The sequence below is a fragment of the Aulonocara stuartgranti genome (assembly GCF_965226115.1).
Source record: "Aulonocara stuartgranti genome assembly, chromosome: 7".
Taxonomy (NCBI): Eukaryota; Metazoa; Chordata; class Actinopteri; order Cichliformes; family Cichlidae; genus Aulonocara; species Aulonocara stuartgranti.
In genome coordinates this window covers 21,462,814-21,490,418 of record NC_138945.1, presented here as the reverse complement: position 1 = coordinate 21,490,418, position 27,605 = coordinate 21,462,814, and the positions used below count along the sequence as shown (strand labels likewise).

Sequence of the window (27,605 nt, the reverse complement as noted above, 5' to 3'; positions counted from 1 at the left end):
ACATACTCCTTTCTATCACACATATGCAATACTGATTGGTTTCCATTATAAATATTTTTGCCTTAATTGTTAATTAGGTTGTCTTGACCTAAAATCTGATTATACTTTGAGCAGAAATACAAAAGTAGATTCACAAACTTTCACTTACCATTGTATTTCCGTATCATCTTAGTGGTCATGGAACTAAAATGAGATCTCAAATCTCTTTTAGTAATGTAGTGTAGCCTGACGTCAATAATTTACAGCACAATATGGAAGTCTTTCAGCGTGTTCATGAATCACATCGTCCTCAGAAGAACCTGCCTGCTGCTATGTGCTTCATATCAGCTCCTTCTTTTCTCCTGAGAGAGAGAGAGAGGACAACATCACCCAGAGGGCTGAGGAGGGGAGTAAACCAAAAAAAAAAAAGGGAAAGGAAAGCAGAAGAAAGGAGACATTGGAACACAGCATATTAGGGAATATGAGGAGAGCAAAAGAGAGCCGAGTCGAGCTTAGGAGAGGCATCAAGTGACCTCCTCCCTCTCCATTGTTAAGGAACATAAGAGTGAGGCTGGCTAGAGGCCACCAAAGGGGTAGAATAAATCAGAAGGCAGAAAGAGAAAAGGAAAAACTGAGTGAGGCAGAAGTACAGAGAGCCAGTGCTTTTCATGTAGTAACAGCAAACAACAGCAAATACTGGCTGAGCTAATGCTTTTTACAAAGCCATTCAGGATCAGCTCTGTAATTGCAGCATAGGCCGAGCTGATTGTAAACTAGCGTGTGTGTCTTCAAAGGGAAGAGATTTGCTGAGGGAGGAAATGGACAGCGATGAAGAATGAGGATTAGATTTTTGAGAACAGGAAGAGGAAGTACCTCATGACAGTGGAGGAAATGCCTGGAGAGGACGGGAAACAGGTGGCAGTACCATGCGATGGAGGATGATCAACGCGTGGAGATCGGGCTCTGAGGAATTATGCTTCCAGTATCAACATGACTTAGATTACTATAGTATTATCTTCTCAATCCAGCAGTCTGGGCTTTTCCACCTGACTCTTCGTTTACTGAAACCTGAGGAAGATGAATGGCCTCAATTGATTTTCGGTTTTCTTGTTAAGATTCAGCCCTTGTTTCTCTCCTCCATACTCTATAAAAATTCAGTATTGGACAACTTTGGATCTCACAAATCTATCCTTGCAGGGTATGTTTTTTGCATGTAGCAGAGCAGAACTGAAGGCTTTTTCTTGCATTCACAGACCTGCAAATAATAACGGATCAACTGTAATCCTGGCTATCCTCTAATGTTAACTACATGACACGCTAGGGAGATGCTGTTTATTTGATCTTACTGTAAATAATGATATTAAGCAAAGGAAGTTGATGTTGACGCCTTTTAATGCTTTTACGTCCTAAATCTTAAAGTGTTTGTGAATGTGTGCAGTTGTGTGACCCCGTCTGTACCTATATCTATGACAAAAATATATACCACATTTTAATCCTGATGTAGTCTCCACACAGCAGAAAGCGTTTCTAAAATTGTTTGATCTATATTCTTATTAGATGACAGGACTCCCAAACCCTAACCAGAATCTGTTGCCAAGTGAAAAGAAATGTAAAAAACAAATAAGTATCACAGCGCACGAGTGAAAGTCCAACATTATCCCTGAACAGTCCTGTTTTTTTTTTTGTAAATCAGGGACTGAAAACATCCTCAAATCCTCCACCACAATCTGGTTCTAATCTCCCTCCCACACCAAGGACAAGCTCCTACATGATGTGTGCACTGATGAGTGGGTGAATGGCTGTCAGCTGCCCTCCACGAAGGAGCTGCATGATGCCAGGGTGACAAAAAAGGGCAGGAGACATCACCACAGAGCCTGCACACCCAGGCAACCATCTGCTCTGAAACTCTTCCTGTGAGAGACAGAGCCTCCTCTTCACAGCCACCCCCCACCCCCCTCTGTAACTGTCTGCAAACCCACTTGTGTAACTGTTAACACGCTACTTACTGCAAACTGAAGCCTGTTTTCCAAATGCTACAGTGAAAAGCTTCGGCAGTGCGTTCAAAGTTTTGGTTTATTTGGATTTTGTCCTATTCAGTTGGACTTTTTCTTCACATTGGAGATTCCAGAAATCCATGGCTGCAACACGGCTTCACTAACTGTGCCGAAAAGCGAGGGGGGTTTGTGTATCGCCCACCACCACCATCAAACACGCCTCATCAAATGAAAAGTCTAAATGTTCTTTAGTTAGTTGCTTTTTAAAACTTTTTTTATTAGATTAACTGAGGAAATCCAGCTCAGATGCCAATCCATCTGCTGCTGCTTATAAACCTAAATATGATTAACTCTAGTCAACATGGCTATTGTTTTTTTGTTGTTGTTCTAACAGTACTTTACTTTATACTCCGAAACGTGTCCTGAAATACTGAGGCCCTGACTATAGTGTCTTCATTTGTAGATACAATCCAGATTGCTTTTTTTTTTTTTTTTTTAAATATTCTGCACAGCTTTTGCACCACTCCTGCTGAGCAGATGTGTTCCTCAGAAACCTGAAACTACAGAGATACATGTGAAGACAGAAAGAAAAACAAACAGAAATATCTCTCCAAGTGCCAACACATTTATGGCCACGCCGACAAAGTCTCTCATTACTTTCAGTCATCTTTTTGAAGCACTCTTCAGTTTCTCCGGATGTAATCCTTTACATCTGTGGCATGCACATTATTTTGTCCACCACAGCACGGAGCTCCCTGTGTTTTTGTCATCACACCAGAGGGAGCCCCTGTCACTGCTGCGCTCTCTTTCGTCCCCCTAAAGCTTCTAACTCTTTATCCCTTATGACAAATTAACGCCGGGTGATGATGACAGATATCACCGTACCAAGGTAACCGCCATTATGGGGCAGTGATTGAGGGCCGGTCAACCGGAGCTGCTGTTTGTACTGTCACCCTTGTGTAAAGTTCTGATGTGACGCCGCTGTGATAACAAGGGTCATTAACTAGGAGAAGGTCAGTGGTGTTAAGCTGATACACCTAAGTGTGATGAAGACTAATGCCCAGCAAAAAAGAGGTGAAATGTCTTAGTTCCCACCTGAAGTAGTTTTAGTAATGGCAATAACACACGCAAAAAACACACAAAGGTAATTCTTTGTTTAAACCTTATCTGTTTGGCATTCAGGCCCTAAACACCATAATGGCACCTATGAGTCTTTATAATGTAATTTCCAGCACTGAATAACTGATAAGTAGGAGAATGTATGTGTTTAATTATATAAAAGTCCACAGACAGATGTTCATTCAAGAGGTTTTTGCACTTGTTTTCTGTGTGTATAATAACAGTACTGGAAACAAGAAACCAGCCTGACTGGAGTTATCTTCTAAGATAAAAATGTAAACAAAGCACCACCTGTTTGATAGCTTCCTTGATAATGGCTCATTCAGTATTTTACCTGACAGTGTTTTTTAAGCAACGGGTGTTCACATATATTATATTGTGCAGATGTTACATTGGTGCTAGAGAGCAAAGAGCACGATAAAAGTGCTGCTACATAGTGGCAGAAACTGCTTAACCAACTGCTTAACATGCAGGGTTACCATGTAGTTCTTACCAAATCATTACCAGTAATCTTGAAAACAAAAAGTCCCCATTCCCAGAGTCACAGTGCTGCAACATCACAACAACAACATGGGCCAAGTGCGCTAATGGTCCCAGAGCAACAGTAACGTGATGTTGTAAGAACTACATCACCACTGTGATATTAGGTACACCATCTTTTTCACTTTTATGCACCATAGTTGAAGTTGCCCTCCTAAGAACTGCCGCAGAGTTCAAATTGGAGATGTGATCATTAACTTCTCTGATGAGACAGCACAAACCTGGCCTTCATGGTCGAATTGGTTCGAGGAAACAGCTAGCGTTTAAACATTAAGTGCCGTGAATCAGGTCCAGCTCAACTTTATGCAGGATTGGCACAGTGCTGTGCTGCAGTTGACAGACGGTGCAAAGAAATGGATTCTGGTTCTTTACTAGTTGCTTCAGATGACCACTTTGTGCACTTGTGGCAAAACAGAGCACAACTGAAACTACAAAAACTTCCTCAATGGTCTTTTAACTGCCGAAGGAAGTCCTCTCTCACCGATCATTATATATTAAGGGGAAAAAGCTACATGGCCTGGTGTTAAAAGCTATTGCTCCAACTTGTCAGATCGTAAACTAACTGAGATTAACCACATTTTTTTGTCTGGCTGAAACCCTGCCTTTTCTCACTCTGTTGTCTTTGTGAAAACTATGACACACAACAAACGCACAGCTCCGAACGGATGGTTTCTACATGTGTTTGTCCCACCATGAAGTGTGTAGGAGGAGCTGTGAGTGTCTGGGGGCTTTGCTAGCAGCACTGTTGGCAGATTTTATTTTAAATTCGAGATGATGCTTAAACAGCATGGCTGCCATAATATTCTGCAGCGACACACATTCTCACCTGCATATTGTCACCATTTGTCTTTGCACAGGACAATGGCCCAGAACAGACCCTCAAGCTCCGAAAGGCCTATTTCACCAAGAAAGAGACTGATGGTTTGCTGCATCAGATTACAGGAGACTCCACAGTCACCTGACCTAAGCCTAGTTGAGAAGGGCTGGGATGAGCTGTGTAGGAAGAAAAAGCAGCCATCTATGAAACAGGTGTCAATCACATGGCAGCACCTCAGTGCATTTATATAGATAAGGAAGTTAAGATTGAACATTGGAAAGGTGATTTAGGTGACTGAACGTGGCATGGTTTTTGGTGCCAGATGGGCTCATCTACTGGGATTTTACCCCGACAACCGCAGGGAAGTTCTCTGGATGAAAATGTTTAGTTGATGCCAGATGTTAAAGGAGAATGGCCAGAATGCTTCCAGCTGCTAGTGAAGCCATAGTAACTCAAATAACCACTCACTGCAACACCACAGCCCATCTGAGTATTGTTGCTGAACATGTCAATCCCTTTATGATAACAGTGCACCCATTCTCTGATGGCTGCTTCCAGCAGGATCACACATTAACTGGTTTCTTTAACAAGTGTTCACTGTACTCAAATGACCTCTATAGTCACCAGATCCCAATCCAATAGGGCGCCTTTAGGATGTGGCGGAACATGAAAGTTGCATCATGCATTAGAAATATTGAATTTTTGAGGCAGTAGTGCCATAAACCTGGATTATTTCAAATGGCCATCAGAGGGTGAATTTGCTTATTAATTTATGCTGTTTACCTTATAGTATAAAGCATCTTGAGGCAACTGTTGTGTGATTTGGTGTTATATAAATAGCACTATATATAAATGAAATTAAACTGAACTGATTTATATAAAAAGTCAGATTGTGTAGAAGTCTACCGGAAAATGACCCTCTGCTCTATGATCTCAATGCTTGCCCGATGGGTTTAGGGTCTCAGTCAGCTGATTTAAGTGTTTAGGAATACAATATCAGTTTTTATATTATTATGACAATTACAGTGAAAAGGAGGATGAAGAATGATGGGCTTTGTTGTAAGTCACAAGTGCAGTGTCCCTCAATTTCTAAATCAAACTCACCTCTCATTCCTATTTTTAAAACAAGGTGGGAAACCTGTGGTTTAAAAAAGAAACCTGCATACGTATGGCCCGTCTAAAAATTCTTCTATGTGCAGCGTTATATTGTCTGTTTTCCCTGGTTTTGATAGTAGCATAAAGGAGTTGTTATCGATCTACAAGTTTGTTATATGCATCTAAATATGGTTCATAAGTTTGAATGAATTTGCTGGAGTTTTTAGACGTCTAGAAGAAATTCTGACCTTGTAACCCTTTCAGGAAATGCAACTGCGGCTGCATGTTGTTTCAGGTGATCTACTAGTGAGGAAATGTGGCCAATGTGTGAAAAAGACAGCAGTTGCGTTAGAGGGTGTAAATTCATCTGAGCCTGTAAACATGTATGAGTGTATGAGAAACAGAAAGTATGTCACATTGTAAGTATTTCAGCTACTCAGACATCAGAGAGCATGGAGGAGCAGAGAGCATGTGAGAAGCGATTATAGAATATATATATATATATAATATTTTGAGCAAAAACAAAAGGGAAAGTAAATCATCATCAAAGTTTACATTTATTCATTTGGTTTTAACCATCATCCAAGGTGGAAGTATTTATGATTCCTTAGACTGCTTGTAAGCCACTTTATTTCGAGGTTTGTGGTATTGTCGCTACTTGTTGCAGCAAGGTGTGCCAGAAGATGTTATTCTTTCAGAACAGGTTAGACTGCTAATGTCAGTGATATTACATTAGTGATGTATAATGTTCTCTAATGCAATTATGTTTGCTGTCACAACACGAGATCAGTGTCAGGTTAGCTTAGTATCCACTATCACACAGGCCATAGAAGAGAAACCTCTGGTTAGCTAGAAGTTGGTTATAGTTAGTATATTGTCACCTGGCTTGCTAACATTAGGTATCAGCAGAGAGTGTAACCGCACAGTGAGGACAGGAATGTTACGCGGGGGCTAAAACTGAACTCGCTGCCGAACTTGGGGCTTTATGTTGTTGTACATCAGAAAACATGAAAGTCAAGAGGCTTCTGTTAAATTTATACGGTTGCAGTACATAACTTCCTGTTTGTAACTCTCACACACATATTTAGTTGACTTCTGTACAGCCTCAGTTTAGTTGTTCTAATTTCTGTTTCCTTTAGATCACCGCAGCTCAAATGACATGAGCTTGACTGCATGACCTGTGCATGTGCAAAATGAAAGTTAGTTAGGCAGGTGTGTGTGTGTGTGTGTGTGTGTGTGTGTGTGTGTGTGTGTGTGTGTGTGTGTGTGTGTGTGTGTGGCCGCTAAGACTGGTGGACCTAAATCTTCACCACCACGTCTTTATACATACAAGCGCAAAGGGGAGTGAGCGGGTCAGCGCTCAGGGCACAGAAACTTAGCTGGCTTCAAACACCATTTATTTCCATAAAACAAACACAGCCAGAGTCACAAATACAAGATAAAATTCCCCGTATACAATAAAAATAGTGTTGCAACCCGCTAAAAACCCTGCCGGCAGAAATAACTATACAATATTAAAACAAGGCTAAATGAATGTTTTCCATATGCTAAAATTACCCTCCCATAGTCCCATAATCCCACAGTCCAGCCACACCTGGGCGAATGGTCCTTATATGAAAGAGACAGGAGAGGAACTTCTCTTCCAGTATGGTAAAACTCGTCAGCAACAGACCAGGGAGGGGGCTCCTATCGCAGACCTGTCTCCTCCTGACAGCGCGTCGCCGCACAGTCCCGCCCCACTCCACACCTGAACACGGCCTCCCTCGTCTCACCGTCAGATGCAGGCAGAGGGGCATCCCTGCCCTGTCGTGCATTGCAGCCATCGCCACCCACTGTTGCCGTTCCTGCCGTTAGGACTGGATCGCCGAACAACTCGCGGCGCCCCACAGTCAGGCAGCAGTTCGTTCCACACACGTGCGGGGTTGCACGCGTTCCTTTTTCTCCTCCTCACCCTTCGTGCGTCACTCCTCTCTCTTTTTGTCTCTGCGCCCACCATCCCCTTTAACAGGTCAACCTGGTGGCTGATAGGCCACCTTGGGGAACGCCCCCACCTCACAGGTGCCTACAATTATCTGTTTAGTCCACAGTGGGTTAAAGGAACATGGTACAACATTAACACAAATATAAATATGAGGATAAAACCATGCAGTATAAATATCAACAAACAAACATGCAATATAAATATCACTATAAAATCATGCAAATAAAATCAACACTATGTACCAATACACAGATTGATAAAACATAAAAACACAAATTTCCGCTGTGTGACGTGTGTGTGTGTGTGTGTGTGTGTGTGTGTGTGTGTGTGTGTGTGTGTGTGTGTGTGTGTGCCTTAAATGCAAAACTATGTCAAGGAAAGCCACAACTGAAATCACAAAATCAAAATAGGGTTTCAAAAACCAGCATAATGATGAGGACGTTACCCAGTGGGGCCTTCTATATACTGTCTAGGCTTCTCTTTATATTGTCTTGTCCACCGTGTGTGTTTTTTTCACCAGTGACTCCTCATGCTTGGTATTTTGCCATGACCTCTCTCAGAGTACTCTGTATGTAACTCTTAAGGGAAAAGGAGATAAAATGTTTGCTATGGGTAAAACCAGTGTTTAAAACAAAAGGGGTTATCTAAACATTAGTCACAGTCACTGCACACAGCATCACTAATCCAAGGTCACAAATGGGTCTATTTGTTGTCTGCTGCTAGTCAATAAATACGTTTAAGTAAATAGTAGACGAGCAGCATGCTAAATCATAATGACCCATTTTGTATTTAAATATGTGAGATGTGAATGTAACAGCTGGGCTCCGTAAACTAATATGTTGAGTAATCTGTAATATAATAATTACTGCTTAAATTAGTAGTAGATTACATTTGCTACTAAAATTGCCCAGCTAGAGTCATGGTAAAAAAAATAAAGTCTACCCTCTTAAATTTCTGAGGTTTTATGTATCAGGACATAATTAAAAGTAATTTGGTCTTTAATAGGTAAATACAAACTCAGATCAACTACATATTACATCGTGTCAACTAAAAGTAAGCTAAATGTAGAAGCAATGTGTTGAAACTAAGTACACTCTTATTGATCCACATGATAGCAGCCAGTCTTTGATGACAGTACAATTAGACAAAGATTGAAAAGTATTGTTTGGTAGAGTTGTCAGAAGAAAGCTTCTTCTCTCTAAAAAGAGCATGGGAGCGTGACTTAGGTTTGCGAAGTTGCGTCTGAAGAAACCACAACACTTCTGGAACAATGTCTTTTGGACAGACAAGACCAAAGTAGAGATGTTTGGCTATAAAGCACAGCAGCGTGTTTGGTATAAACCCAACACAGCATATTAGCACGGACACCTCATGGTGGTGGAGAGGTGATATATGGACTTGTTTTGCAGCCAGAGGAGCTGGGCAACTTGCAGTCACTGAGTCAAACACGAATCTTTATTATTGTGTATTCTAGAGTGAAATGTGAGGCCATCTGTCGGACAGCTAAGACTTGGCCAAACCAGCATATCTACAACAGAATATCTGACTCAACTCAAAGAACTGAGGTGTTACAGTAGCCCAATCAAAATCCAGATCATAATCTGACCTTAAGAGAGCTGTGCATGAATAAATGCCTGCAAAGCTCAATAAGCTGAAGCAACGTTTTTTTTAAGAAAAGTGAGCCAAAATTGCTCCACGATGCTGGGAGAAAGAGATAAAATCATACAGAAAAGGTGGTTTTAAAATCTGTTGTATCATGAGTTGCACTCATTCTGCATTTTGACTTAATTGTTGTTCGCTAAACCCAATGATTTGTCGTTCATGAGAGGTTTTAAGACTCACGTTTTGACAAACCTCATTTCCTCTTATCGTTACTGTATTTCTGTGATGGTGATTGAAAAGCACTTGAATAAATAAAAGGGTGCTGAAAAAACTAAAGCTAAAAAAATCTCAGACTCATCTACTGCAATAAGAAGCAACTGTTTTATTTTCGTCTTGAAGCTCAGTATTCAGCTCACAGCCCGCGCTGCCTCCATCTCGCCATCTCTTTACAATACTTCTCCTGTCTGTCATTTCCTCTCTTTTACCTTTGCTCCATGTCTTTCAATTATATTTATTCATGCATGTCTTGGTTGATATAAAGTATAAATAATCTTATTAGATGCTGTTGTTGAGACTCATTTCTTTATGGAGCTCCAAATTTATATTCATGACCACGGATGCACATTTGAAGGTGTGTAATGATGGAGGAGTCATGTCCTACCACGGGAAGGCTGCAGAGGGAATAATATTTGTTGTGTTTGCATCACCTGGAATGAGACTGTGTTGCACGCACAGAATGACACCTTGAATCAGATGGAGGAGAAAAAAAAAGAGAACTATATTGGATCTGTGTGACTCAGTGGTTTTTGATCATCTAGCCTCTCATGTGACGCAAGTCTAACGCAGGAGAGTTCTTTGCTGTGCAGTAATAAATATTAGATAAATAAGGTGAGGAAGAAGTTTGTTTTAGGATCTTAAACTGATCAGTGCTCTTGTGTAAACGTCATGTTATGTGCGGGTTTAACTGGGGCTGCTTGTTAGTGTTTGATAGTGATACCAGCAAACAGAAAAGAGGGGAGAGAACGAGAAGGGAAGAGATGTGAGAAGAGGAAGTAAATAAGACTTCAAGTGTGGCGTTGTGATTGTCCTGTTTATGACAGCCAGCAAGTAAATCAGAGAGTGCAAGTGATTCTCTGCTCGAATGACTCCTCAGAGCTTGCATCTGAAATATTACATCTTTTGCCCATTTGCTATTACATGAAAAAATAGAACAAAATCTAGCTAGCTCACCTTCAGTAATTTCACTCAAGAAAAGGTCATTTCAGTGGAACATTATGTCCCCAGGGTTAAAAAACATTAGTCATTGAATTCAGGTGTTCCAATCACTTCCATGGCCACAGGTGTTATAATGTCACTGTTTATGGTATTAGCAACTCAATGGTAAGCCGTAAAATCACAGAGCAGGATCAGTCAATCGCTGCAGACCTCCAAACTTCATGTGGGCTTCAGATTAGCTCAAGAACAGTATGTAGTGAACTTGATGCAATGGCCGAGCAGCTGCTTTCATGCTCCCAACTTTGTGGGATGATGAAATATTTACCAAGGTCACTTTTTATCTTTTCTGTTCCAACATGACTGCGCACCAGTGCACAAAGCAAGCTCCATGAAGAAATGGATGAAGAATTTGTTGGGGAAGAATTTGACTGGGCTGCACACAGTCCTGACATCAACCAATTAGAACACCTTTGGGATGAATTAGAGCAGAGACTGTGAGCCAGGACATCTCAACCAAAACTGGGGTCTAACCTCGCACATCTACGGTCAGTAATTCCCATAAACACACTCTTAAACCTTGTCGAAAGCCTTCACAGTGTTTTTAGATATATAATTATGTGAATATAACTGCCATCCACTTGCTTCAAGAAAAAGCCCGAGTAAACTGTCCACAACGATTTCTGCTAAAATACACCATTGCTCTTCACTATAGACTAACCTACAGCAGACACAAGGGGAACGCCGCTGTAGAAGCCTTTAGAAAGTAGATCTATCACCATTTCTTACTCATACAGTGGTTGTACCCTGCTGTCAAGGATGTACTGATGCGTGCCAGTGATTAAGAAAGCCACGATAAGATTAGTAAAGAAAACAAGGAGCCAAAAGTAAGCATCTTTTTCTGGCTGCATGATTGCCAATATATCCTAATTTGTGTTGTGCTAACATTGCTTTTCTGATCCAGACAAACAGTATTTTTCAAGCAGCAGACAGCACACTGCATCATTGTGGATTCAGCTGCAGCAGAGGCAGCAACAGTCTTTGTCAACAATCGTAGCGTCCATCATGGGACAGCTCAGAGCCAAACTGCGCCTACATGCAGCGATGCTAAATATCTGCTTGACTTCCTCAGATGTCTTGTTGCTCTATCCAAGAAGCAGAGCGAGAAGATGCGGGCCAAATCAGTCTTGCAGCAACATCTGGAACACTGCGAGTTTCCACTGGTCCATATTTGCTCCTTCGCTGAAATCCCAAGATTCCCCAGTGAATTTCCTCAAATGAGCTTTCTTCATTTTTTTCAATTCCTGTGAGAGTGAAAGAGGTTGGACTGAGATCTATTTAAGTGAAGAATTCCTTCTCTGGGCTGTGGAGGAGTCTCAGGGACACAAGTTTTGGTTTATCATCTCACATCTGGAATATTTCAGCTTCTGAGTCACCAGGGTCAACATTTTCATGTGGAAAAAAAAAATCACAAATGCAAATGCCATCAAACTTAAAAAGAAAAAAAAGATTTCTAACTAAGAAACTGGAAGATTGTTCAAACATATTAACAGATATGCACCAGATAACTGATATGCATTAAACCAGTGTAGGTTAGCTCTTTATCTCTTTAAAGCCCACTCAGCGTAACCCTTCGGTCTACGGTAAGCTTTTTTTCTGAACTAAGTGGTTTCTGTCATATTTCAGCCTGGCTTGAAAAGCAAAATGAATGGGTGTGCATCAAAAGTTAGTGATCTCTGCCTGTGCAGCTACCCTTGGGAAAAATCTGGAAACTATTCTAATGGTCATCAAACCACATCTTTAGTGATAGATACTCATCATCAAGGGTACGGGGGAGGTCGTTAAATGTCATCTTTATGAAGGAAAGACAAAGACACACACACAAAAATATTCCATGTGAATAAATATAAGCAGTAGCTGTGAAAGAGTAAAAACTACCGTGTCAAATTTTGGAAATCTGAGGGGAAAACAGCTCTTCACTTTTTGAAGAATAGATTGTCATTATGACTACCACCTGCCGCGTAGCGACACCACAGTGACAGGTCTGAGATTGGAAATATGATTGGCTAATCCTGCAGGATGAGCTGAAAGGCTGCGCCTTTCTGAAGACCAAGGTAAACTTTGTTGAGGACGGGGAGTTAATTGAAGTGTCACTCCATTCCCAATGTGAATGACATCCAGGACAAATGAGAATCACAGTTTCCTTCTCTCGCACTCCCCTGCTCTGCATAAATCTCTGTTTGAAGGTCACTGACTCTGAAAACAGCATCTGGTCAGTTAGTTCACACCAATATTTTACTCACTCTCAGGCATAAAATGGCTGCTCGGTTTTATCTGCTGCCAGCGGGCTTGACTGACATGCATATTAGCTCTTTTCTCCCGGGACTCTGAAAACACATCATATTTTCCACAACTTTCATTTTCTCCATTCAAATTGCAGCCACATTGAGGTGTCTTGGTTGCATACTAATTGTGTGTGATGCTCACCTCTGAGAGCGAGCTAGACATCCGCGCAAGGAGCCAACTATTTTTCATTGTCTCTGTCGCAATAAAAAGTGTCATCTTAGACAGGCTGCAAAAATAGCAAAGATCTGTCATCTGTGGAGTGTAGATTAAAACACGGGCAGAATGTGATTGTTCGGGGACAAAAAAGAAGTCTACACGGTAACACAAACACAGCCTTTCTTCGTCTGCAAACCCTCTAAAGCCACCTTTTGTTCCACTTGGCCTCTGATGATATCCTGAGTCCCTACTGTCATTTCTTCCCTTTCCTGGTTCTAATGCTACAACAATCACCTTTGCTTTTCACTGCAGTCTCACAGCGCTACAGACCTTTTCATTAAATATGGAGAAAATATCTCCAGGAGAAAGAGAGACTCAAAGAAAATGTAAATAAGCAGTGAAGAACTTCAGTAACCCTGTACTGTTGCTTTTTCTTTTTTCTGTGGAGTGTGTGATGAGATGTGACCTGAGCAGGCCTTGTATTTGGGATAAAATGAGTAAGATGCTGTGTGTGTGTGTGTGTGTGTGTGTGTGTGTGTGTGTGTGTGTGTGTGTGTGTGTGTGTGTGTGTGTGTGTGTGGTTTAGGATGCTATGAGTAGGATGGTGGAGCCAGAGGATGCATGAGTCGCACTAGAAGACAGCTGCACAAGGAAACCTCCACATGTAAAACCCTGGCCGTGAAACAGACAATTCTGTAAGGACATTGGCTGTGCAGTGATTTTTTTAAAATATCAAAACAACTTAAACAACTGAGATGGTTAACAAAGAGGTCATAAAATGCATTTAACAAATGCACTATAATATAATGCAATACAATGCAGGAGCACAGCAAACTGTTCAGGCAGTTAAATGAACTCCTTTCTAACCAATAAAAAAGGCAAACAAAGGGTTGGATATTAACAAGCAAAGAAACTGAGTATGTTATCAGAATATCTTGAGCAAACCAGCCCTGTTTTGCCTGCCACATTTGTTCTAGCGGGTCGCTGAGCACGAGTCAATAAAATATAACATTAAATGCCTGCTTTGCACCAGTTTCTGTAGTTGTTAGTGGTTCAGTTTAAGTTTGTGCTGAGTCCGAATGTGGCTGTAATTTCTTTTAGAAGTGCAAAGATCTATCATGAGCTCTGTCAGGTAAGTTTATCAGCAGATTTCTGAGAAGTCAAATGTGTACAAATGCAGCAAAACTGTAGCTGCCCTCAGCGCTAGTTTCACACTTCTCATTCATACTGTATCACAGCCTGAGCTCAGACAAACACTGTGTCGCTGCATAGCCCGTGTAAGCAAACACAGAGAATAAAACCTGACCTCCGTCAGATTTGCAAAATAGTTGAGTTGCTTTATTTGAAAATCTGAAATATTTCTGTTTATGTTGGTTTGGTTTTGGATTTTTAAATCGAAGATGAAAATTAGCTTTTAGCCAAATCAGGTACATGAATAAAAAGAACATTCTGTTTATCGTGACGTTTTAAATATCAGGACATTAAGACAATGTAAATTAAAATACATTTAAATTTACATTAGGTCATTACAACCTCAAATGAACAGCAACACATTGCACTTATTTGGCAAAATCCAAGCTCAGATGGAAAAAGCAGTGTGTAAAAAATTAAGTACACCCTTAATGCTTCCACAGGAATCAAGAGGCCAGGTAGCAGATAATCAAAAATAATTGATTAACTGATCATCAGAAAGTGTGAGCACATAAATAAAAGCAGATGTTCTGAGGAACAGTAGTGGAGGGCAGCCTTGGGCCTGTGCACGTTGCAGTCATTGAGTTGACCATGAACTGCTCTGTATACCAAAATATTCTGGAGTCAAACGTGAGGCCATCTGTCCAACAGCTGAAGCTCAGTCCAAATTAGGTCATGCAACAGCACAATGACCCCAAGCACAGCAGCGAATCTACAACAGAGTGGTAGAAATAGTGGAATGGCCCAGTCAAAGTCCCGACCCAGAGGAGTGAAATGCAGCGGTGGAACCTTAAGAGAGCTGTGAATAAACGAATCGATGCTTCAATGAAATGAAGCAACATTGCAAAGAGTGAGCCAAAATTCCTCTACAGTGATATGACAGACTGATAAAGTCACACAGAACATGATTACTTAAGTTATATCTGCTGAAGGTGGTTCTGCAAGCTACTGAATTATGCGGTGTGCTTAGTTTCACACACACTGATTCTGCATGTTGCCTTCCATAAGTAATAACAATGTGTTTAAGTAATTTTAAGACCTACTGAGATCAGATTTTTGTTATGTGTTTATGAGCAAATTTAGACGCCAATAAGCATTTCTTACCTCGCTGCATCTTAAGTACTTTAGATCTGTTTTAGATAAAGCAGTAAGAAATTAAAACTGCCTAGGCAACAGAAGGAGCTAAAGTTATAAGGATTGAAAGAGGAGGGGTAAATCAATGGAAGGAAACAAGAAGCACAGCCCCACTGTGAAGTGTATTTACCTGATTTTACCTCTTTTATTTTTAACCCCTTCAGTAGAGCTGAAGTAGCAGCAGCTCTATAGTGCCCTCTTGTCACAGGTAAAAGCATAAAATGAGCCAGATTATTTGTGAATGACTGTGCAAACATGCAACAACACTCTCTGGCTGTTTCTCCAACACAGATGTCTGGCAGGTGCACGTTGTCAGAGCAGCAACTGAGTCTGCGAATATGAATATTAATGTACAGTAGAGAGCTGCATTATTATGCTAAAACCACTCTGTCCTTCTGTCTGGGGTAGATTCACAAATCAAAAATTCCTTGATGTGCTGCACACTTTGTCAATTTAGTCCATCAGCTGTTACTTTGAAAATATGTGAGAGGAAGAGAAGAATCTGAAGCTGCAGAAGAAGACATGAGAAACGCAAAGTCAAGATTATGTTGCAGCGTGCTTTAAAAGACATTATTATTTCTCTCTGGCCTGTTGCACAAAGCTTCCAACCCCTGCTGGCTTCATCTGACACATGATGTGTGTGTTCGTGTGTGTGCGTGTGTGCTGTGTGAGTGAAAAAGAGAGGGTGAGGGGGGCCTGACAAAAGAAATGTCTGAGTGAAATGAATGGGGACTAAATCTGCCCATCAATAAGCTGCTTGGCCCTGTGCCATGAAGGCCACATGCCTCCCTGCAGATGCAGAACTTAAAAAAAAAGAAGAAGATACATCTGGATCTCAAACTGTGAGTGTGTGTGTGAATGTGTGTGCACGTGAGCAAGCCACATGCAACTTGGTGCTCCTTCCAACAAGGATTAAACTCTCAGACATAGACTCATCTAATCACTGGTGGCCCAAATGGAGAGAGAAAATCCAATCCCCTCCCAACAAAGTGTGATCACAGGCACAGAGAGAAGCAAATGTGCACCACAAAGCATGGCTGGATGAAGAACTTCCTCTCATTTAGGCCAGCAATGTTTGGTATTTTAAGGAGTGGTTAACCCAAATCACTAAAAAAAATAATAATACAGTCACTGACTACCTCTAGTCAGCAATGGGAAAATGTTTCAGAGTAAAAGTAAAAGTAGAAAAGAAGCAGTGCAAGAAGCTCTACTTGTATAAAAAAGGCCTGCTTGAGAAATTGTGCTTTGCAAAGCCCTCAATTCCTCATATTTTCCTGGGAAAAAAACGGGAATAGTTGTGGGAATTTATTGCAACATGTACAAGCATGCATTGAAGTAAAAAAGTCAATATTTGGTATGACCACCTTTATTCTTCAGCCTAGTCTGAACTCTCTTAGGCAAGCTGTTTTGTAATTTCCTTAAGTAGTCTTCAGGAATAGCTCTCCTGGCTTCTTGGAGGACATTCAAAGCTTTTCTTTGGATGGTGGCTGCCTTTTGTTGCGCTCTCTTTTGAGATAATGGCACACTGCTACAATAGTGTGGAGGTCCAGGCTCTGGGGAGGCCAATCCATGGCCGATAGTGATTTAATTGTTTGTTTTTCAATCCAGATTTGCTTTGACTGCATTGGAAGTATGTGTGTGTATCATTGTATCTATTCTATTGTAATTTGGCATACCTCTCAGGTTCGATGTCAGGAGTCAACTGCTGGATTTTTTCTTAATCTGAGTAAACTTGTCCAGTTTCTTCATATTTTTTGACAACACACTGCACACTATTCCAAGATATTCCAAAACCCAAGTGTTTTGACTAATAGCTCTTTGGGACTCAAACAGCTTTGTTGCCCCTTTTCACCTTGTTAGTGAAAAAGGATCCCATAACTTTCAAACTGTGTTATTTTTGGAAATTCTAAAAAAAGAAATGGGAAAAATGCATTTTTAAAATGGGCTGCCAAAAATACTGTTTAAATTCCTTGCTAAAGGTTCTGTTATGTGTAGACACAAAAAATCTAGGTTAGTGTTCATGGCTTAATTACAAACAAAAAAAATCCTCTGAAAATGTCCTGAATTGAAAATGAAAAACTTTGAAAGATCTTCAGATTTATCAAGGCTAGTTAAAAAACAACAACAGAGATTACAGGAATGTCTGGCTCCTAGATAAGTGAAAAATTGTGCCTTAATCAGCTTGAAACTGTGACTTAAATCAGTGGTTCGTAAAAGGAGGTTTGCAAAATTTTGCTCTAAATGAAGCTCTCAATTTACCGGTCGATCTACGTCCCTACCCTCACCTATGGCCACGAGCTGTGGGTAGTGACCGAAAGAACGAGATCGCGGATACAAGCGGCAGAAATGAGCTTCCTCCGAAGGGTGGCTGGCCTCTCCCTTAGAGATAGGGTGAGAAGTTCGGCTATCCGGGAGGGGCTCAGAGTAGAGCAGCTGCTGCTCCACATCGAAAGGAGCCAGCTGAGGTGGTTCGGGCCTCTGACAAGGATGCCCCCTGGGCACCTCCTGGGTGAGGTGTTCCAGGCATGTCCCACCGGGAGGAGGCCCCGGGGCAGACCCAGGACACGCTGGAGAGATTATATCTCTCGGCTGGCCTGGGAACGCCTTGGTATCCCCCCGGATAAGCTGGAGGAGGTGGCCGGGGAGAGGGAGGTCTGGGCCTCTTTGCTTAGGCTGCTGCCCCCGCGACCCGGCCTTGGATAAAGCGGATGAAGATGGATGGATGGATGGATGATAAAATCATGTTGTATCATTAAAAAATGAACCTATGCACCAGTTACGCCTGTTTGTTTGTTTTTTTAAACAAGCAGTCCATCTTTTCTTCATCTTCATCAGAGTGCAACAGACTCTTGCTGTTATTGGGTCATTAGCCAACAAGCACTGAGCTATTGTGAGGTAACTCCAAATTGAGATAAATTGAACTGGAGTTAGGATTATGAGAGGATCTTTGGAAAAAGGTTCACCATTGCAAGATTACCATGGATCTGGAGCAGCCAGGGATTGAACGTCCAACCTTCCATGACAGTAGAGGACCTGCTCTTCCTCTAAACTACAGCTACCTCTTATGAAAAAATTATTAATTATTAATTTTAATTAGTTATTTAACTTCGAAAGCTAGAAACATGGCCACGAGAAACGAGTGAAAGTGTGAATTATTTTATTACACACATGTATCTCTGCAGAAATTATTCTTCCTAATTATTTCATATGGAAACATGTTTTTCGGAAAAAGAGGAATGCCACTGAAGACTGTAAATACAAATTTCTTTAAACTGATGAAAAACAAAGCAAAACCATGCTTCAGAAGAACTACACAGCAAAGCTGGTTTAAGTCGTGATGATTTGTTTTAGATGCGATTTCATGTCTCACAGGAGAAGGCAGACAAAAGGTAAATATGGAAATGAAGCTACAACAAAGACATCTGCCTGGTGGAAAACAAAAAGAAAATCAATATATATATATATATATATATATATATATATATATAGCACACGCACAGATACACATATATCAACACACACAATCATACAAATGGTCAAAAACTGTTTATTGTTAGATGCTGCAGCAGCACGGCTCATCTATCATTCATGCCAATAGAGCACAGTGAATTGAAGTGAAATTAAGAGAAATAGCAAGGGAGCAAAGGAAAAGGAAAAACAGAACAAATCTGACTTGGCTTTGATTGAATCCTGCACAGACAGTGGCCAGATACACCTGGGTTCCTCTGTTCATCTGAATCCAGATATTACCCCTGAATATAAAACATCAGAAGCTTGACAAGCTGCCTCCAGTGTTTCTGAGATAAGGTGGTGTTTCTTCAGAGGCAGATCAGATTTTTTTCCCCTTTCTTTTTCTTTTTTGTATTTCACAAAGGTGCCGCTTTTTTTTTTTTCCAGAGCTAGGTTGCCATCTCATGCGATTACATGTGGAGGGAAGAAAAGTACGCACAGAAACACATGCAAAAAGCATTCACTGAAACAAGCAAATCATTTGAAATTAGAGCTGGGCGATATATCGAGTTTTTAAAACATATCGATATATTTTTATACGAGATATAAGATGTGACAATATCCTTTATATCGATATAGTCTATGTTACGTTATAATTATAGTTGTGGAGCCGCAAGTTTGCCTCTCTTTCGTCCACTTTTGTCTCTACGCAACGTTACTCCGCCTCGCCTTCACTGAAGACAACTCCCCCTCCTACCCCATCGCTTCACGTGCAGGCAGCGACAAGACGGACACGGCAAATCTCCGTTAACGAGTTACTGCGCATCGCCCCATGCGTGGGGCTGGACGGCGTCAACGTGCTAACGAGCTAAACATGCTAACGAGCTAACCGCGCTAACGAGCTAACCGCGCTAACCCTAAAATCCTTTCATTCTCTCAAAAGTTGATAGCGCGCCTTATGTATGAATTCTGGTTGTGCTTGGTGGCCGCGAACCGATTTTATGTGGTACACGGCGTTCAGCAATCTGTCAAAAATGTTTGAGTACGACTTTGGTAAGCTACGGAGCTGCACCGCTTGATAGATTGTCGGCGCATTACGGCTACCGAGGAGCTTCGCGGAGTGATACGTACTGTGCATCAACGTAATATTACCGTATTGTGTGTGTGTATAAGGACCATAAATGGCACCTGTAAGAGACGTGGTTATGAAGCGGATTTCAAACTCCAGGCTATCAGTCACACAGTAAAACTTGGGAACAGAGCAGCTGTGAAATCTGTCTTTGTTATTACGCTCAGCGTCTTTTAGTTTACATTTTGACTGCACAATTGTGAGCTCTTTGTTTAGCACAAAAACAACCTTGTTTTCTTTTATTTATGGAGCATTATTATTTAATGAATGCTCATAATTTAATTTTGAGTAATTTTTCATGTACATCTGTGCTGTATGTTAATAAAAGTGCCTGTGTGACATCTGGGACACAGCTTTGACTAAGAACTCTTTTTGTTCTTACTTTATGGCTTAAAAAAAATATCGAGATATATATCTTATATCGCCATCCAGCTAAAAAATATCGAGATATGAATTTTGGGTCATATCGCCCAGCCCTATTTGAAATGAATGTCCCCTTCACTCTGCCCAGATCAAAAGCATCTTAGGTAACTGGTAAAAGTTCTTCTGTAGCACGGCAGTCTCAATCTGGAAAAAAAAATGTTTCCATCACTACAAAATGAATGTTGACAAATGCAAACACATACAGGAGACTTCCCACTGAGGAGTGTGAGCCCACCTACACGGCTAAGATTACTTATTTAAAGCAGATATATTATCTCACAGCTCAAAAGCCACACTGTTCCCAACAGCTACTTGGAGCTGTCGTTGTTGATTTACACTCATTAGTTCAAAAACTCACTGGATCATTAAGGTGTTGTTTTCCTCACTGTTCCATTATTACGGACACCCAAATGTCAATCTACTCAGCAAAAAGCACATTTCTGTGTGCTTGAAATACCTAATGGCATCCTTTCAACATTTTCAATAAATAAAGTAGCCGTGGAAAAAGGTGCACTGTCAGTAGAATATTAACAGTTGGGCATCTAAAGCATGTTTTACTGCACCTATTTTAACAAAATGGTTGGTGAAGAAGAGCCAAAACGTATTTCAATGTGACCCTTCAAAATCACTGGCATTTAAGCTCGGCAGCATATATAATCATACATTTAAAGCAGCGTGCAAAAGGGGGGGGGGGGGGGGGGGGCATTGGCAGTGAGTTGGGATCATTCAAGATCACCAACACCATGGCTGAAATGCAGCCTCAAACCACTCACTGAAACACTCACTGTTGTATCGCTCTCCTGACCTCCTTTAGAATAATTCATATTATTCATATTATTGATTAATTGAACCAATATTTAAAAAAATGTATTCATCACTTCATAAGACCTATTGGCACTGATTTGGCATTCCTCAGCCTTTCCTCCCCATTTCCTTTCCTTAAGAATGGCTACTTGACAACCACTCTTCCACTGAAATACTTTCTGATGAACTTTGAAGATCTACTGAAAGGTCAGATGCATCTCTCAGGTCCTGTGTCTGGTCTTTGCTTGATTTTCTTCCTGTTTCTTGACATGACTTTGGGATACTGTAGAAAAAAAACTAAAAACACAAGAAAGTCTGATTCCTTGAAGCAAGATATAAAGAAATGAGGAAGATTTGTGCACAGTGCATGACAGTTTGAAAGAACAGACTGTTCACTGTTTACTGTGGCAGTGCACCATGTTCCCTTTTTCTTTACTCTTTTCCACGTGTTTAACTTTTAGTTAAACACGTGGAATTCACTGGTTGCTGATCATTTTTCATAAAGTGTTGCCTGTTAACAACTGGTTCATGTGTACAATGTTGTTTGTTGCAATATTATTTTAAACTAAGACTTTTATTCATTAATTACAGAAAAAGAGAAGGGTGTTTAGGCATCCCCATTAATATACACTCAGTAATGTCAATAATAATGTGATTACTCAGTGAAAACATGTTTTTAGAAATATTTGCAAATTACTTAAAACCGAATTCATAAAATGTGCCTGAGGCTGTGCCACTTAACATTTTGGTCAGGTCCATCCTGTTGCTGTGTTTATCTGCCTACCTTTAACTGCGGTAAACAGAATAAAATGTTTTGAAAGACACAAATCTTTGCATATAAGAACCCACATTTAGCAGTGCATGTCAAGATAAAAACCAAGCCTCACGTCTGCGTTGTAGTCCTACATGATAAGATTGTGGAGAAGAGTAGCCTCAAAAACTTCTAAATGGTTACCACAACCACTTACCCTATCAAATAAGTAACTGGCTGATGAGGTCATGACATCATCATCTACTGATTTGTCTTGCTGACACTGACTTGGGCACTTTGTGCCCCCAGGATCACATCTGAAGCCAGAATGGGACAAACTGGCAGGGAAAATTTTGGATCTGTGGATATAAAGTATAAATATAAATAAAACCACTGAAATAAATCCAGAACTGATATTGATACTTTTGAATTACATTATACATCGGGTGGGCTTGTGAAAGTCAGTGCTAATATTAGCTGTGTTATTGATGTTCTACAATAACTAAAACACTTATGAATCAGAGTCAGTCTTTTTGGACTTTTGGAAGAGCATGAAACAGGAAATGGTGACATAGGCTACCACACAGCTGTCAGGTAGCTTAGCCTGGGCAAAGTGCTAAAAGGACTACAGGACCTGCAGAAATTCAAGAGTTTTAAAGGACATTCCAGAGGGCTCATCTTGTAGAGTAAAAGGCAGATCTTGTATTTGCTATTGATGTGACTGTACTAATGACTTGAGTAAATACCAAATTGCAAGGCAACGGCCTATTTGCAAAATAGTAAAAGCTTCAATGAGAAACCTGCAGCTTCTTTCAATTCAGTTCAGCTCATAGAACAACATTCTCAATCACATGCAAACATTGATGGCAGGAGCCATTACAGCCCTGCACGATGGGTTTGCAAAGCAATTTGAAGACTTCAAAACAGTTAAGAGTGAAATGCACATGACTCAATATCCTTTCACTTGCAGTGTGGATAATGCATCCAGTGATGTTGAGCTTGAACTCACTGACCTGATTCACTTGTTGCAGAACACTTCTAGCCAGGATCACTCCTGTATTTTTATTCTTTTTTCAAAGAGGAGAGCTTTACACACATTAGAAGGCTCAGAAGATGTTGCTTCTCTTTGTTCTTCATATGTGAGAAAACATTCTCAGTGATGAAGTTTAAGAAATACAGATGGTCTGTCAGTGATGATCACCTGTCCACCGCCCTCCACAACAGTCCCAGGCTTTCATGTGGACTCTTGGAATAACTGATTGCTCACCTCTGCCATAATGTGTGCCTCAAGGAGCTTCTACGAGGTAATGAATAGAGTGTCTGAAGGATTTGTAAATAAATTAATCCAAGTTTTACTTTTAAAGAAATGTGAAAAATAAAAAATCTGAAAACGTGTTTTTACTTTGTCGTAATGTGCTACTGAGTTTTGATTTGTTTTTCACTCTAAATATAATCCTCTGACTACATAGTGCATAGCTTTTGGAGTATTGGTGCATTAAATTAAAACTAAAGAGCCTGATGCTCTGTAAAAATGACTCATTGCTGTTATATCAGCATAAAAAACAACAGCAAAATAAAAGCAAAACGAAAAAGTTGTGTTCAAAAAAGGTGGTTTAGATGTTTAGATTCACCACTAGAAAAACAAGTAGTCATGCAACAGAGCAACAGATAAAAAATAAATAAATAAAATAATAGAAAATATCCACTGAGCAGCAGTTCTCTGGGCAAAAATGCCTTTTTGATGTCAGAGATCAGAGGAGAAAGGCCAGACTGCTTCAAGCTGATAGGAAGTGTTGAATTCTCCCAACAACAGTAACTCAAATAACCACTTGTTACAACCAGGGTATAAAGAAGAACATCCCTGAATGCACAACATGTCAAACCTTGAAGCTGATGGGTTAGAGTAGAAAAAGATCACATCAGGTGGTCTAGAGAACCCAATAAAGGGGCTGGTGAGTGAATTATTTTATTATACTTCCCTTCCAATCTTAATTCTGACAGTACCATTATAAACTATCTCCATATGTGAAGTTAAGTTTCAATAGAATATTACTGAATTCTCAATAAGTGGGTAATTCAAGAAGAAAGTAAGAAGGTTTTAAGCAATCTGTCAGAATTTATTATTATTTATATACTGTCCAGTCACGACAGCAGTCACCTAGATGCACTTTATATTGTGATGATCCTACAAGAGAAAACCCTCAACAGTCATGTGAGCAGACAACAGTATGAAGGAAAACCTCCCTTTTAACAGGAAGAAACCTCCAGCAGAAACACGCTAAGAGAGGGAAATCCATCTTTTGCAGCCTCTGCGAGTTAGAGGAGGGAGAGAACACTAACTCATTTTAGTTCATTAGCATAAAAAGAAAAATTAGCTAACCGAAACTATTTTTGTGTATGTTTGAAACACAAACAGACAAAAGATATTGGACATATCCTGAATTTAGGTACCCTTAAAAAATAAAAAATAAAAAACTCTTTGGCTTCATATAAATGGTATATGGCATTCATACAATAATACTCAAAAAGACCAAAACTAACACAGAAACTAATAAAAGCAAAAACAAAAACATTTTTTAAAAATAATACAAACTAAGCTGAAATGTAAAATAACCCAAATTAAAACCCAGGAGTCAAAATAAATGAAGAAGGATTTGTACACCAGCTTATTCCTTTATAATGTCCACTCTAAACAAAGGTCACGTTCTCTGTAATGTCAGTTCCCATAATTATAATGTGCTGTCTGCCTCCTGGATCATTTTTCTTTTTTTACAAATCTGAAAAAAAAAAAGTGCGTTCAATTTCGGTGCCTTCCAATGCTAAGAAAATTATCACTATCTTTGCTGTGACATTCAGCACAGCCAGTCATCAAATCAATACCTCCATAATGATGCCCTGTGAGGATTTTGATAGAAATGGGAGAGGATTAGACTTCTGAAGACAGCTTCTTCAGCTCCATCTAACTGATTGAGAAGCCACAGGCAAAGACTGCAGTCATAATCCAGATTCAGGTACTGCAACATTGCAGCCATTTCTCACAGTTTTCTCTGATAAAATCTCATCCTACACTTACCTGCAGCAGCTCCTCTGTCATTTTCACCCAGTTACATCAGCAGCTCTAGGTGTTAAACCTAAAAGAGAGGCCCCTGCCACTTGGTCATGCAAAATTGATGATTATAAAGTTCTGAATGGACATAGCAGTGTGTTTGCTGCTAAATGTGTACTGTATGGAGGCCTGCAAATGCGTCAACAGCCTGTGAAGGATCTGGATTATAGCTCTGCTTCCTCCGTCTAATGAGTGGAAACCTTAATCCACAACTAGCAGCTGCTAATTCCTGACTCACCTCCTATTTGCTTGTAAACCAGCAAGCTAGTATTGAGTAAGAGTATGCTGGCACAGTCTCTCTATACTAAAGTTCAGTAGAAATTAAAATTCATGATAAGATGTCAGTATATACTGTAAATTCTTGGTGTTTTGACCTGAATATTTAGGTCAGCTACCGTAAAGAAGAAGAATCTAAGTTCACCTTTATAGGGGACCTACTGTGCTCGTTACCAGCTCTTGGAGTCTACTAGAGTAGCTATGCATGAGTCACATTTCAAAGAAATCCTTATTTGCCTTATTCTGGGCCTTGAGGCAGACCCTCAGTTCATCAGCTCTGAAAAATATATTTCTTTGCCTGAAATGACATTATTATCGTGACATCATACAGAGAAAAAATAGAAAAAACGGTCCAAAGCATGGCTTTCAGTTGATACAGGTTATTCATATTCATGTTGACATCATTAATTCAAAATGAATGATTGCAAATTCCCTTTATAGTATAAAATGGGTTTGTCTTTTTTTCATCTGCAGAGATGGCACTAGCATGCCTGGACAATGCTAGCATGAACCGGTGCAGACAAGCAAGCATGCACACCAGCATAGATACCTTTGCTCTCCAGCTTTGACACACATGCATGCATATATGCATCTATTTGCATATACATTTGCTATATGTTTATATTTATATATACATACATGCAGGGGAGCTGTCAGCCCATGCGAGAACGCTATAGAAGTTACCATATCATTCACCCATCCCCTTTGAAAAAGCCTGGCCACAAACACACCATTTTATTTGTCCTTAGAATTTGAGCTTACTGCGGCTGACAAGTGTGATGTCCTTTTACACACCGGCTGAGGGGGGAGAAAGTGCTGACATGGACACTTGTCCCATGAATTTCGTGCCATACGAGAATCTGCTGACGCCGCCAACTGTCTCAGGAAGAAATCTTAACAAAGAAGTGAAATTAAATGCCGACAACTTCTTCTGTGCTTCCTGGAGTTACAACCAGGCTTTAATATTTCATAGCCGCTTCCATATACTTTTATTGACATCAGACCTTTTGAGGATCAGGTTTAAGGAATCAAGACAAAGGACGACATCTGTGAATAGTATTCCTTTACGGATTATGACCACGAGTCTCGGCTTGTTTTTGCACCATGAAGAACCTTTTGATTTGTGTCAAATATTTCATGAATGTTTAAATATCCATTATTTTGTATTTTGGAGAAAAATCATTCATTAGACAGTGCACTACGGGATCAAGTTAACTGTTGTGAATTGCAATTTTTTTAAATTACATGGGTTACAAAAAAAATTGTTTTATGTATTTGTATAAAATTTATAGCAAAACACTTTTCAAACACTTTTAAAACATTACATTTTTCTTTCTGCTGTTATATTATTGCTTTAACCCTGTTTGAGTGATGAGCACATGGCTACAGTAAAACAACTATAACAAATCTAGCATATTTTTTTAGATAAAGACTTGTTGTGACTCTATTAAGGATCAGAAAATGGTGCATTGCCCACAATTGGTTGAACAATAACAGCAACAAGTCAGTGGAGGGAACTGGTCAAACAAGAAATATGGGTCACCATGCAGCCTGGAGCCATGGATCTGATTCACAAGATCTGGCCTGAAGGAAAAATTCACCCCAATATGAAATTCACAAATGTGGGGTCTCCCGTCTCAAACTGACATGGACATTTTCAAGCATCACTGCCAGTTTTCTGTCCTGAAATTAAAACACAAAAATAGTAATGATTAAAAAACATGTAAAAGTGGTTATTTTTATAAAATGTATGTATGTATGCAGCATTTAGTTCCTCCTAAGCCCAGTGTTTGTTGTGGTTTCCCCCCCCCTCGGGATGGTGCGAGATTTCCATTTATTTCTCTTGATTGCATGACATCCTTGGTGGAAAGATGTGACCTTGGAGAGACAGTGGTATTTTGTAAGCACCGTGAGTGCATCACAGATTTGCTCTTTATGTGCTGTATCCCCTCATATGATGGCACTTACAAATTCATGGCTTTAATGTACAACGTTATTCTCACCGCGCTTTCCTCTCTTTTTACTGACAGCTTACATTATGTAATAATATAGAATTGTTGGAATGAAATCTTAAATCTTAACAGGCAGAGGCCCTCTGAGGCTTGAGGTGGGGTATAGACACAGTTATTCAGTCAGTCTGCTCAGTATGCTTGATTCATGTGAGTTTCTCTGGTTAGGCTGTAGGCAGGCATCTTATAGCAACATTTGTGCAGTTTAGTCACACTACAACTGTGTCTCCATGGATGACAGTGCTGGCATATTGAAACATCTGGTACTGCTATGCATGACTTTAAATGACTTCAATAATCCTCTGACTCTTCAGAGTGCCACCAGAAGATCGAAGTTTTTATTTTCCAGTCTAATGTTGTTGTTTTCTTACAGTCACCAACCTTAATTATTCAGAGGTAATAATGACTTAAATGTTCCTGTAACATTTAAGTCCTGCTGTTGTGTACAAATTTATTGGTTGGCAGAATTTCTGCAGATATTTATCATTTGG

General features: G+C 40.1%; 1 long non-coding RNA gene across 1 annotated transcript; it reads right to left on the bottom strand.

Moving 5' to 3' along the window:
• LOC309711523 lies at positions 1 to 24,965 on the bottom strand. Its single transcript, XR_014277996.1, has 3 exons — positions 24,797 to 24,965; positions 853 to 1,047; positions 1 to 341 (listed from the first exon to the last, which is right to left on the bottom strand). It is a non-coding gene; the product is annotated as an uncharacterized lncRNA (long non-coding RNA).
• Between the last annotated feature and the right edge of the window lie 2,640 nt (positions 24,966 to 27,605).